Raw genomic sequence first — 12,220 nt, 5'->3', positions numbered from 1 at the left:
CCTAGGCTGTAAGTCAGCATAGGGTGATGACATAGGTGACTTTCCCCAGAAAACCCACACTTGGCTGGAAGTTTGACAAGTTTAAAATCAACCCCTGTGCTGGTGTTTATGTGCTGCAGAGAGCTAGACATGTTCCAACAATGCCTGTGAGTCATCTTCAGAATATTTGCTTCTAATATACTGGGTGTATTCACACTTTTCTTTTAAACCTGAGGCAATGGTACACCTACTTCGGTTGTCTGCACGTTGTTAAGCCACCACATAAGGCACAGAGGCTTGAAAGAGGGCTTGTTCAGTAGTCACTGTCTACTTCATTGCGAGCTTTAGGTTTGCTTTTGCCTTCCTCATTCACCCAAAATAGTTCTTATTTCCAAGTCAGTCTGAATTAACTCATACATTGCTATGCAGACACATTCATAATTTTGTTTTACCCTGAACAATATATTTCTTGTTAATTATTAAAAACCCTTAGGCTGGTGTAAATCAGTAGTTCAGATTTGCTTTTGTCATTTTATAGTAAGTAACCCTCTGAATTACTTGTAAAGGAAATGCCAAAAAAAGGAGAGAAAATCTCTTCAATTAAATCAAAATCCATTTATAACATATATTGGCATCCTAGGTAAAGACCTTTTAAATTTTTGTAAAACCACACAATCAGTTTGAAGCAACATTGAGAGGTAATGTAATTCAACCTAAATCTTAATGAAAACAGTTTTAATAATGTATTTTACTCTCTAAGCAGGTGGGGAACTAGAGAACTCACAATTGATTACAATATGCAGAGGATGGGCTGTTACTTGTAGAGGTGTTGTAACTCGGTGGTGTGTTCAGATGTGTGTTCATACCCAGGCATACTTCATTCAGGAAGAGATAAAGGCACTTTTAATCACAGCCCTCATATTGAAAGCTAAGCATGTACTTGCCTTTGCAGAACTGTGGCCGAAATTACTTCACAAGGCAAAAGATGAGGCAGGTCACTCATTTCTCCAGTGAATATTTATGTGTTCCTGGGCTAGGTAGGCAAAACAATAATCAGATGTCAAACTATAATCAATCATAGTTTGCTTTATTTGCAATCATTCTGCCATGGCAGGCTTGCAGTTTTTTCTTTGTTATTTGTGGGTTTAGAGAGCAAAATTAAAATGTGAAACCCTATCAACATGTGAACTTGGCACTCTCTGACATATGGGGCATGCCCTTCATCCAACACAATCTTTGGTTAACAGCTGTGAGGAATTTTACCAGGCTAAACAGCTTTTTACTCTAACCCAGGGGAACTGGCATGTGTTAGCACAGCTACAGAAGGTCTCTCCAGTCCCTAAATGCAAAAACATATTGAGGACTGCAAAGAAAAAGTTACAAGGGGGACAGAGTTCAAATAAAATTTGTTCTCTGGTTTGTGGCAAGATCTATCTATGCTCACACGTTCAAGTCAGGCTCATTTGCCACAGGTTTGCTTTTGCAAACATTCAGTATGAAGACCTCCCATTGAAGCCAGCGGGAGCACTGGCACACCGAAAAGCCATTCCGCTGCAAGCTGGAGACAATTTGCCCCAGCTGAGGGTTCAATTCAAAGAACTTACAAGATGAAGCCTGAGTGCTGTGTTCCATTATAAGCAAAATGAGAGGCAGTGTCACTTTTGTTTTATTTTTCTTTGGGGATTCTTGCCAGTGCAATATCCATAAAACCCATCCTGGCATGTAACAATCTACAGGCATGGCAAGGCCTGGATATGGTAAACCAAAAAGGTCTACCAAGACAGAATTTTGTTGTGGCCACTGTTTGAAGGTAGTCCTAAGAGCAGCATACAGTGAAATTTTCCCACTTGGAGTAGCAATGGAAAGACAACAGCATGTGAACTGGCGGCCATATCTGGGACTGCCATATTTCTGCTCCTGATTCTTCTATAATACAGGTACAAGAAAGATGATGCATACAGGTCATATCCAACCAGCTATGCAAATATAGGCATACCAGTATATCCCAGCACTTGAAGCTCACTATGCCTTTAGAATTCAACAGTGGATGCCCAGCCACCCTCTGGAGCACACACAGTCTGGTCAGGCCCCATACCTTTAGCAGGCATCAGCCAAGCCAAAATCAACTAAGCAAAGAGCAAAGAGCTATTTTCCTACCAAGCAGGTGAAAAAAGAAAAGATGCTCAATGAAAACTGGATACATAGCAGCAATGTCCATATAGTCAAGAATCCAGACCATTTCATCTCAGCCTGACTGCAGGACAATATTCAGGCTGGTGTAGCCTGTAAAAAGCCCATCTACCACTTCAAACAACCCCCATGCTGCATGAGAAAGTGCCATGACCACTCATGTGCCACAGCCCAGGAGACAGAGAAAGAGTTGGTTTTGGTTTTTTTTCCTCGTCAACGTGAAGGGTTTGTTTCATTATTCAGGCCTTGACTGAGTTCCTCTGCCTCTTGCCAAGTTAAACTTCCATTACCACAATAATTCTAGGTGCTGCTAAAGGCATTTTGTGAAGCATGAGGAAAGCCAATTGACATGGAAAAGGAAAATTCACAGGCCATGTTTTCTCCTGTGGAAATTATGTAAAATTGTTGCTGCTGTGTTACACAAATAATTTTGATGCATTAACTTGTCTTTTGCTTGTCTTTACCTCAATCTCACCCAAATACTAGAGTTTTTTACATGCCCTTTTTGGTTCTTTGTTGATTGCTTTCCAGAGAGCAACAATTCATAGAGGCATCCTAGAGAGAAAGTTTCCTTCACATCACTCCAAATGCTGATATGCAACAGCAGTTATTCAGCCATACAATTATTTATTTTAAAAAGGGCAGTATCTTTTCAAGCCAACTAGCATTTCTCCAAAGGAATTGACAATACTAGCTCGAGTCAGGTTCTGCTGTGCCTTGTGCCATGGCATGACCTGAAGCTCTGCAGTACAGCAGGGCTGCTGCCACGTGAAGGTAAATCCTTCGTGCCACTGTGCCATGCCCTGCTGAACTACTTTTGCTTGTCAACATCATCTTCATGTGCCTCTCGACCCAGCCCATCCTGCTTGAAAGTCATATGCTCCTGTGGTGACAACTTCATCTTTCACTGTCTTTCCCCATCACAGGTACAAAAAGCATTACTGCCAGAAAACAGCAACATTTAACATTTCTAAAGCATTTTGTTGTGCCTTATCTTTTCCTTTGTTAAATTGCTCACCCACACTGACTGTATCATTAGTTTCTAACAATTCAAGGCATTCCTGTTTTCAGTTTTCTCTGAAACAACATGTAAGCCTTTGACAGTCACTTATACTCTTCTGTATTTTAGTAAACCTAAATATAGATCAGAATGTGACTCCAAAACCTTGAATCAACAGAAACTTCATAAATTTTACACTGTTTCCACCTACCCATTGGGGTGACAATAACAAGAACTATTAGTTTTTTACAGTGTAAAATTATACAACATTTATAATTCATATATATTTTATAAATATATAAAGGCTTCAGCAATTTGCTTCACTGCAAAGTGCCGAAATACATGCCCACTAAATTGTGGCCAAATCTGAATATGGCTATGAATAAGTCCCTCAGAAATTTTAAAAAAAAAAAAGCTAAAAAGAACAAACACTGATGTTAAAATATTTTAATTATTTACATCTCTGTTGTTTCGGTGTATCTTAGGTATAATTTTAAAAATGAAGCCATATTTTATCTTGATTCCTAACAAATACAGCATTTTTATTTTGCTATGGACTTCACATCCTTATCTGTCTTGCTAATAGATATTTTCCTGTTTAGAGAAAATGAGGACAATTCTATTTTATTTAGAGACCAATAATAATTCTGAGTGTTCATCCTCACTGTTCTGGAAGAACAATGAAACAGCACTTACATGAAGGATTTACTGGTGTGCATGCCAGGACAAAAACAGATGGACAAAACAAGTTTAGACAAGTGAATCTGAAAAATTGGATGACCTTTATCTCACAAAGTTACAGAAATTCAGAAAAAGCCAAAAGTTATGTTGTTTCCTTCAGTGGAGAAATTTCAGTATCTGTGCTTGAGCCAATCACTTTAAACTGGGTGACCTAAGTTAGTAGCTAGCCCTTACCGCCAACACATGTCATTCCTAAAGCACAAATATCTCAAATGCCTTTAAAAAAACCACCACCCTCCTCAAAAAACAGCATTGTCTTACCTAAGGATAAGATCAGGCCTAATAAAGGAGATGTGTGGTTTGGTTGTTTGGGTTTTTTTGCATTGCATGGATGGACTCATAGCCAAGATCAAGTGACTGGCAGTGACAATGTCAAGTTATAGGCAACAGCTCCTGGCTGAGAGAGCTCCAGGGTGACGATAAGGCAGAAATACAGCAAGCAGACAAAACAGGAGGATTGGTAGGCTGCTAAAGAGTTAAGGAGGAAAGAGCAAATCATACCTTTGTTAGCAACAAAGCACAAGGTTTGGGTCACTAGTTTTAAGGCATACAAAAGGAAATTACAGAAAAGAACTCTCCCATTGATGTTTTGAAGACAGCAAAGCTTGCTTTTTGCTGGAGACGTAAGAATTGAAGCAGTAAAGGCAGAGAGCCAAGATACGGTAAGGCCGCTGCAAAAGTAAGTTTTGTAGCTATGCACATGTATTTCAGATTTGGAAGGGGTTCCCATGGTATTCAAACTCTGTAAAGTCTATTGAATACAAATGCTGAATCCATAAAATTCCCAAGTGGATTCTTCACACGCATTTGAGAGCAACACTGCAAACTGACACTGTCAAGAAGAGCTGATTAACTTCCTTTCAGCTTTAAACACAACATGTTCTAAGAAGCCAGAGATTGAAACTAGGCAAAAGGAAAATGAAAACCCACACAGAAAAATCACCCGCCCGACACAGATTAACCACCAAGCAAACAGAAGACCTTCCAAAAAAATGGAACGGGAAAATTTGGGTCTCAGTTAATTCAACAATCAAGCCCCCCCCAGAATGGCTAGGTATGTGGTAGATTTGCAAGTAGGTACACACACTTGCTTTCTTTTCATCTACCTGTTATTAAAGAAGTGGATATAATATTGACACAATACACTAGAGTGGTCTGCCTCAAAGAAGCACCATATTTTCTAAGGTTTCCTGTGAAGCTTGCTGCCCCTCACTGCACTAATCACACCAGGAGCTTCTGTTCAAACACAGCGAGGCGCAAAGACAGGCTCATGTGAATAGGTAGGTCCTTCCTCCAGCATACAGCTCCAGCATACACTTCTCACGCATATATAAACTTGCATGACAGAAGTGGTAGCCCTCATGAGAACGTCAGATGATTTAGTGGAGAGGGACAGCCTTGCCCTGTCATTTTTAAATCAGTGCTTACAACTCTACTGTGAGAATATGGGTTGGTTGTTCTGTGTGGTTTTGTGCAAATTCTATAAGTTTCTAGAAAATTCATTCAGCACCATGATTTTTCTAAAAAAAAGAACTTGATGAGAACATGAGGACATTCACCCTTCCCTTTGTTGCCTGTCCAGTCACTTTCTTCCCTACAGTCCTGCCACAGAGGACTTGCAAAGCCTTGCAGAGCATGTACCTACATGCCTGCTTGAAATGGTTGGTATTTGAAAACGGACACTGTTGTGGCAGAATCTCATTTTTAAGACACCCCTCTGTCTGGATTCCTGGTAGTCATGACTTTGTTCTTGACTTATTCCATGTATGTCCTGAGGCCCAGGTTAGGCCCCATTAACTTTAATAGGACTCTGCCCTTGCCCAGGAGATACAGGATCAGGCCCCAGGTACAATCACATCTCTGCAGCTGCAACAGAACCAAGCACTTTTGCTTTCAAGCAAAATAACTATTCTGCAATCATTTTCCTGACTGCTTGAGTTGCGAACCAGGAGAGATGCTGAGGCAGACCGCATGATACTATGAACTTAAGAATATTTCTTTTGGCAGGGAATAAAATTCTGTTTCTCATCTCTCAGCAGTATCGGCTTTTGTTTCTCAGAGCTGTTCAAAGATCCAAAAAGACAGAGTCATCCTGTTCTGCCTTTTGCAAAATAAGCTGCTGTAATCAGAATGAAAACGCTCTGCAAAGATCCAGCTTTTTATTCTCAGCAATTCTGTTTTATCTTTTTTATCTTTTTTCTTCCTTTTTTTTTCTTTTAAAGCACAAAATGGTTTAATTCTGTCTAACAAGCAATTAATATGTTCTTCCAAACAAATCAGAACTGGAGAACCAAATTAACACCCTTCAAGAGTGATATATCAGCGCCTGATTTCACAGAATGCTTTACGACCCTTCCACTTAATCTAATGGATGGATTTTAAACATGAGAAAGCCTTAACATGGCTTGAATTGGAACACTTGGGCTCCTTATAAGTGCGTATCACCAATTACAGTGAGCTTTTATTAAACCAAGTAGTCACCTATGTGTTTCAAAAGCAAGAAAACCTTTTAAAAAATAGCTACCATTAAACATCACATTCACTGTTATTTTTATTGAGCCTTACCCAGCAAGGGAATATTTACCATTTCAGTACTGCATACATATCAAGATTATTTGTAAATCTAAAATCAACTAAATATTAAACATGTAGCACTATCTAGTTAGAACTAGATATATCAGCTGCTGATTTTTTCCACTTGTCTTTCACTTCCTTCAGCTCATAAACAGATTTAACAAAAAAAGAACCATGGAATCAAAACAACATATTCATGGGGAGGTATGTTCATTTAAGCAACAGGCTGTTCCAATGTAGCTTTTAATAAGATAGATGAAATTGAGTAAGTGATAATTTAACCAATGACAAAAATGTTTTTTCATACATTGCAATGATGCCAAGCTTTGAATTCTAACAAATCCTCTGTTTTTTCTCATAAAACCCTAGATCTTAGAGTCAGTTAATTAGGCAGTAATTAAATCTTTCATTTGGGGGGACTGTGCAAAAAGGTACAATTCTAGGTGTTGCACTTACAAAAGGTTGATATGAAAAAACACCTTAGAAAACAGCAAAGAAAAAAGAACACAGTGTGCTAGGTTCAAAATTACACAGCTTTTGTGTTGTACAGTGGGCAAAACTTGTTACACACATATTTAAAGTATCCATGTCAAGATGTAGCTGCTGGCGGTCCAGGTGGCACCATTGCAGCAGCACCTGCAAAGAAGATGGGGCAGACAGAGGATACCACTTGTGCTACTGAGCTTCCCATGGACTAATATCCAGAGCAATATCCAGCATCAGGGTGTGTAGTCCCCACGAGAGTGGTCAAGTGGTGCAGAGTTAAATATCCTAAATAAATGGGTAACAGCAGGGTAAACTCCTAATGGTGCCTCCCTTGCACAGGGTAATGTTGTTCTGAAGAAGTGCCTCTGAAAGTGAGACTAAATCAGCCTGCACGCCGGTACAGCATGCAGGGTTAGCACAGGGTGAGGGTTAAGGTTAGGGTTAGGGTTAAGTACTGCTAAACCTGGCAACAGAGGTTTCTGCCAATTATTTTTTATTAAGGGATTTGGACCGCAGCTTGTGATTCATTTTACGCATAGTAGAGAAAGAGTTGGCCTACGTATGAAAATTCACACTGGTGCAGCTGTGTTAGTTTGGGGTGTGATATTTTGCTGACAGTTTTACCTTTAAAAGACCTAAAGTAGATCTGGTTAAATCTGTACCCAGATATGTTATACTCGCTGAAGGTGGGCTTTTTTTCTGATTTTCAGCTAGAATAAACAGGCTAAACTCTATAGCTATGGCACCTTACAGCAGGCCGCCTATTTATTTGTTCTTATCAAAATAATACAGATTACATGTAAGTCTAGGCATATTCCAAAGTTCCCAAAAAAAAGAGATGATCATTAAGAGACCCTTTGCATCAGTCATCTCTTTACAGAATCACAGAACCGCTGAGGCTGGAAGGGATCTCTAGAGGTCATCTGGTCCAACCCCCCTGCTTAAGCAGGACCACCCAGAGCCGGTTGCCCAGGACCATGTCCAGGTGGCTTTTGAATACCTCCAAGGATGGAGAGACCACAGCCTTCCTGGCCAACCTGTGCCAGTGCTCGGTCACCATCACAGTGAAAAAGTGTTTCCTGATGTTTACAGGGAACCTTTACAGGAAGAATAATCTTGTTGGGTACAGGTATTGAATAACATGTACCGATATACCTAAATTTTAGAGAAGTTAACTGATAGGTATACGTAACATCCTGTGATACTAAAAACAAGTCCATAACTTTGTTCTGAAAATGGTATTATGGTAGTGGTCTCCATATTTACACTTCCTGGCGATGGATATTTTTGACTGAGTAGTGGGATTCACCATTTTTAATTAAAATATAAGGAGGCATGAAATAGACCCCCTCCTTAGATATCAGGAAACTCAGTCTTGTCAGAAACACACAACCAAAAATGAGCTTCATTTATAATGCAAGCTACAAGTTTATTACTCACATTAGTTGTAGAGGGGGAAGATCATAATGCAATACAAATGTTTCAAGAGTCAAGATTTACATGGGGAAAAAATTACTTTGTTAGCCAGCTATGGCTTGCTTTATTAGCATCATTTAGTTCTAAGTAGACTGAGAAATGGAAAAAGAATTGTTTTTCATTTTTAACATTTCCCTCCCCCATTAATACTCCTCATCAATTGCAGTAATCAATCTCAGCTGGACACACTGAGATTTCAAGTCGTAGGGTTTGGAGGGGGAGGCTGGTTTTTGCACCTTTTCCATACACCACTTCCTCCAACAGAACTAGTTTGGCTACCACACGTCAGGCTCTTGGCAAAGGTTCTGACCTCAACATTTTAAGCACTGTTTTCTTAATATAATGTTGACATATGGCTATTATGCTCTTAATCTAGTTATTTTGTGTCTGCTGTGTTGTTGCTATCTCATCTTCTGAATTTTCTTCAAGCAATTACTGTCAGAGGCATTTAATTTCTTCTGCTACATATTAACCAGTTGCCAACATCCCTCTCTTTTCAGTGTGGAAAGGCTGGTTATGAGGCCAAAGCAATATTATTGCAAGGTGTCCTAGGTATATTTGTATACCTGCAAGGCCATCTAAAAATATTCTGGTCACACACCAAAGAATGGTAGAGAAGCTTTGGAGAGAATAAATCTGTTCCTTTGGCCTCCACATGTCACAAAGCCAGAAAAAAACCCCACGCTACGTTGCTTTCATCTCTAATCTGTTGAATTGTTGCCTGTGGTTAATTACACTGCATCGTGGAAGGTGCCACAATCAGGCAGTAAGATTAAGCCAGTTGAAAGTGATGTGAGGAAACAGATGGAAAATAACTCAGGTAACCATATAAAGCAAGTACAAAAGCTCTAGCCATAAGTAGGCAAAACACCGTATTTAACTGTTTTATGCTGTGCAAAAAGCAAACATCCCTGCAACAAACAACAGCACAAAGTAACACACATTGTTTGCTACCATGTGTTGACAAACATTTTGACCTTGACCAAGCAAGAAACTGAGAAATGCAATAGCTGGTAGGCACAGATTTAAGACAGGGACAGGGGAGGGGATGTTCTTCACATTAACTCTTGCTGATTCACAAGACACTCCACATACTGTCCTGTGATGCTGCCCAACATCCATCAAGGCTGTATGCACCCTGACCAGCCTGTAGTATTTATTGTAGCTTATGGCTTCTGTTCAGTTCTTGTGTCTTTTTTCAATGTCCCTGAACCCTGAACTATGAAAAATCTGCCAACAGAGTATGAGGTCAGAAAGCATTTATTCTAGCAGGCTTCACAGGGCTAACTGAATGATCCTCTAAGGAGCTTCTCTCTTTGCATTAGCTGCAAATAATTTGCATCATAGGCATCTAGGTTGGGCAATGTAAGCACCTGCTCATGATCTTTGTGTTACTATGCTTTGTCCACATTCCTGGTGCACAATGCAACTTCATTTTTCTGTATCTCTACTTACAAAGTGAGGATGACAAGACCTACTTCACCAGCTGCAAGTATTCCAGCATGTCATCAGGTGATCAGCTCTCCCTTTACAGGCATGACTGGTGATCATAATGTTTGCTTTAATGAAACAAATTGCAGATCTCAAGAAAATCAGCAACTAAATTTGTTCCAGTAGCTCATTTTGAATGCAGGTTAAGTCCTATGTTTTCAAATTGTACCCCACAAATACTAAAATAAGCATTTCTTGGGGGCTGGAAAATAAACCCTGAAAAAACATATCCTTGATTGGTCAGGGAAGCAAGAGTAGATATTTGAAGAGAAAGAACAAAAGATATGTGATGCTTTCCTATACTTCACGGTTTGTCACATTTTGCACTGAAATTCAACCAGCCATGAAGCCATAGGATAGCATGTACTATTTACAAAAAACTAAATATAACCGTTGGTTTTATCACAAATTCCTATACTTTTCTTTAATGATTTCTAAAGGCATTTCATCACAGGAGCATGAGTTGCATAAATGCCAGTTAGATAGACATGACAGGGGTATTGGTAATATCATAAAAGCAGCAGTTACGCTTTACTTGAGCACTTAGATTAAATGGTATTTGTGGCAGCTAATCAGACAACTGGTTAGCAATTTAGAAACTAGTTTATTCATAAAATTAAATGTAGCATCAAAAACAATGTGGCAATATGACTAAGCTGTGATCATATAGGTTGAAGCATATTGGACAAGAGACCCATTTGCAAAGTCCATGAGAATTCAGCTGCACTGCAATATTCTGTCAGCCGTCATCATTATCTTGTACAGGTACCTAGTGGACAAAATAACAATCTGAACTACAGAGAACCTGTTAAAATTCACAGTTCAGTGAAATGCTGATTACAGCAGCAACCCTCTTTTCTTATCACTGTCACTCCCACCCTTTTTGTTCTCCTCCACTTCGCTTTTCTCCTTGGAACGGCAGACGGTGGTAAAATGGTGTGGGTAACATGTGGTATATTAGTCTTATTAGCACTCGTTTACAACGAGGCACATAGCTGCACTCTTCCTGAACCCATGCTGCTTGGCATCCCTACTGCTAGGACACATACTTTCCCTGCTCCACACGGGAACGCTTGTGCAAGGGATCAGGACCCTTTCTTTTGTCAAGGGCTGCCTTCTCCTTGTCTGCCCCAGGAAGGGGGAGCTGCTTTTGCTGTCTTTGTGCAAATACCTCCTTGTTTAAATCAAATTACAAGCTTACATTCCAGCCAATTTCTTTATACTCAGAAACCAAGTTTGAATGTAAAAGATAATACAATATTTACCATAAACGTTAGTCTGTTCCATGACTGTAATTTTTATCTCCTAATTGAAATACTTATTTTCCTTGCCTCAGTGAGCTATTTTAAGGAACAGTTGAATAAGATTGTGTTGGAAGACACATACAGAACCGCTCAATGCAGAGATATTTTTTTTCCAGGGCAGCAAAATATACCACTTTCAAAATGAGCTTACAATTAATCACCTGACAGTTACCTAAATCGTTAAAACTGGCTTTTCCCCCTGCTTCCATAGCCAAGTGATTATGAAGGAAGAAGTCATGAAAAGTTATCTAAAAAGCACCTATATATCATAGCTGGATATAATCCTTGAGTGAGGCCCAATACAACCTACAGAAATGTTTGCACATCTAAAGCATCCTTCACAGCCCCATGATGTCACTGTTGTTTGCAGAATAGGTCTCATTTTTGAGGGACATTATAACATTTCTTAACCCTTAGCAAACATTTTTACTTCAAGATGTAAAGAATTATCTTTTATTTTCCTTGTTTATATTAAAATAGGAAGCTACGGGAAAAAAATGATTCAGACAACAGACCAGTTACTGAATGGATTACTCAATGTGGTCCCCAAAAGCTGGTTCACAAAATCTCTGGCTCATTGGTCAGGGAAATGGGAAGTCTGTACAGTGCCTGATCTATTATTCTGAGCTGCTAAATTTTTCTTCTTACCTCTCCAGCCCTGAATCCGTGAAGCACACTGATGGATTTTGGCTAGCACAATCAATGTGATTAAAAAGATGGCCTGAGACAGTGGAAGTCACCTGTGAGACAACAGAGACATGACAGCAAGGTCAGCAGGAGGAGCTGTTTGGGGGCTTGGATGGAGTTGCTCCTCCATCATGCAGCAGAGTGAAAAATCAGGTGTCTGCTTTAGGACAAGGGAAACATTAAGAAAGGTTAAAAAAAAAAAGGGGGGGGGGGGAGGGGAATGCAGCTGATGGGTGTCCTTCTTCCTTTTGCTTTCCTGTCCCCCTCACCCCCAACAGGGAGATAAATGGGA

This window comes from Falco peregrinus, chromosome 3 (genome assembly GCF_023634155.1).
Source record: "Falco peregrinus isolate bFalPer1 chromosome 3, bFalPer1.pri, whole genome shotgun sequence".
In the NCBI taxonomy this organism is placed as follows: Eukaryota; Metazoa; Chordata; class Aves; order Falconiformes; family Falconidae; genus Falco; species Falco peregrinus.
This window is presented reverse-complemented; position numbering follows the sequence as displayed.